The sequence below is a fragment of the Galeopterus variegatus genome, unplaced genomic scaffold (assembly GCF_000696425.1).
Source record: "Galeopterus variegatus unplaced genomic scaffold, G_variegatus-3.0.2 Scaffold8272, whole genome shotgun sequence".
In the NCBI taxonomy this organism is placed as follows: Eukaryota; Metazoa; Chordata; class Mammalia; order Dermoptera; family Cynocephalidae; genus Galeopterus; species Galeopterus variegatus.
In genome coordinates, this window is record NW_007734383.1 from 98,614 (window position 1) to 101,072 (window position 2,459).

The following is a 2,459-nucleotide window of genomic DNA, read 5'->3' on the forward strand; positions in this document are numbered from 1 at the left end:
AAGGGATAACGGCTGCACCATCAGCAGGATCGACAGAGAAGGCTGTCCAGACCTCTGAGATCAAGCTTAACGTGTCTTTTAGAAAGACTTCTTTTATGTCCTCTACTCTGCCAATGGTTTTCCAGTATTTTTTAGAATGTGCTGAACATAGTTTTGATTCAGTTTTTAAAAGTATATACATATATTAAATCACATAATTATTAAATCACCATTATATATCAGTCATTTTGCTGGTGCTATATATCCATTATCTGTATTTTTAATCGTTTGGTTAAAAAAATCTCACAGCTTTTGTCTATACCACAGTGACTATGCGGCAGGCATTCTTCTAAGTATTTTACATATAATACCTCACTGAATTCTCTCAAAAACCTAATAAGGCAGATATTATTACAATCCCTCTCATTTGTATGAAGAGACTGAAATGCACACAACCCCAGTGTCATGAACCTGGAAGGTGCTGTGCCCGTGATTCACTCTCAAACAATCGGACTTGAGCCAATATACTCAATCCCCATAGATACAGCTTTGTAAATCAAACCATGTTTTTTCATTGCTCTGGCTGCAAAAACATTCTAAGTGATTTTTCACCAAAATTCCTGTAATTATAAAGAATCTTGTGGTGGCATATTGAGGCCTGATTCTAGCCAAGCTATTGTTTTATTTCCCTATGTTAATTTCCCATTGCCAAATTTCTTTAATTTTAATATAATATCTACTTATATTTGAATCTTATGTACCTACACGTTGTCCGAATGATTAATACATTTTGGAAAATTTTAGCAAAAATAAGGAAATTTGGAAAAACAATATATTGATTCCTTACAACAGCTTTACTGCCTTCTTAGCAAGGTATTTTAAAGTCATGAACCCTGAGATTAAGAGATGTGAAATGATTTGAACACACAGATTTAAACTTCAATATTAGACTACAATTGCTAAATCCCATTCTCTTTCATTCAACAGTCATTCAACAGATATTATTGATTACAAATTTCAATTATTTTTTCACTATTCGATCCTGTCTTTTGTTGACCAGAGCAAGTTGGTAATGTTGTCACTCGGGTCTTTGTAGTAAATCTGCAAGAGCATAGTGGGTCATTTGATGCCAGTGTGTGATGTTAGCTTTGGTGACAGTAGCAGAGGACTGGCCCTGATTCATAAACCTGGGTGCAGAGCACTAATCTCAATGAAGCACTGGTGAAAATCATCCCTAACCCAATGCAATGTAGACATTCTCTATTCAGTTGGCAGCTGTTAGCCACATGTGGCTAGTCCTAATTGAAATGTGCTGTAGTTTGTAATGTACAAATCGGATTTTGAAGACATAGTAAGGAAAAAATATAAAAATATATCATTAGTAATTTTTCTATTGACCAAAAGTGGAAGTGATGATATTTTGGATATATTCGGTTAAGGGAAATATATTTTTAAAATTAATTTTATCTGTTTATGTCTGTCTTTTAAAATGTAGTTACTAAAATATTTAAAATGACATATGTGACTCACATATGGGAAACACTGATCTAAAGCATAAAATAACTTATTTTAACTTTCACTTCCTATTTCTCTCTTGTATCTATCATACAAGAGATCATAGAATATAGTAGCTACAATCTGAAAATTCAGCCGTTTTTGCAATAGTATTTTTGCTCACGAAGAATCCTTAAAAGTAGAAGAACTGAGTAAAAGGTTTCACATTTTAAAAATTTTGATTGCTAATGTCAAATCATCTTCCAAAATGCTATTACTAATACATGTTCTTGGTGGGAAAATGCAAAAATCACATAATTCTATGAAAGATCTATTGTACAAGTTCTACTTACAAATGGGAGCTGGTGTAAGAAAGTAAACTATATACTCATTTTCTAAATCACATACTTTCTATGTGCAAACATTTATATGTGACATGCAAGACTGGCATATACAAACTTTAGAGTCCAAGATNATCTATGTGGGTCTGTTTCTGTACTCTTTATTTTGTTCCATTGATCTATTTGTTTATTTTTTTGCCAATAGCACACTTTTTGATTATTATATCTTTATAGTTAAGTCTTGAATTTGGATAATGTCAGTCCTGACTTTGTTCTTCTCATTCGGTATGAAGTTGGCTATTCTAAATCTTTTGCCTCTCCATATAAACTTTCGAATCCGTTTGTCAAAAACCACAAAATAATCTGCTGGGATTTTGATGGGGATTGCATTGAATCTATAGAACAAGTTGGAAAAACTGATATCTTGACAATATTAGATGTTCTTATGCATAAACATATATCTCTCTATTAAATAAATAGATGAAATTAATTCTCATATAATTATATAATGATTATATAACTATAAATCAACTATAGATGAAATATAGTTTAGTTCATCCTTGATGTCTTTCACCAGAGTTCTGCAGTTTTCCTCATATACATATTACACATATTTTGTTAAACTGTACCTAAACATTCATTTTG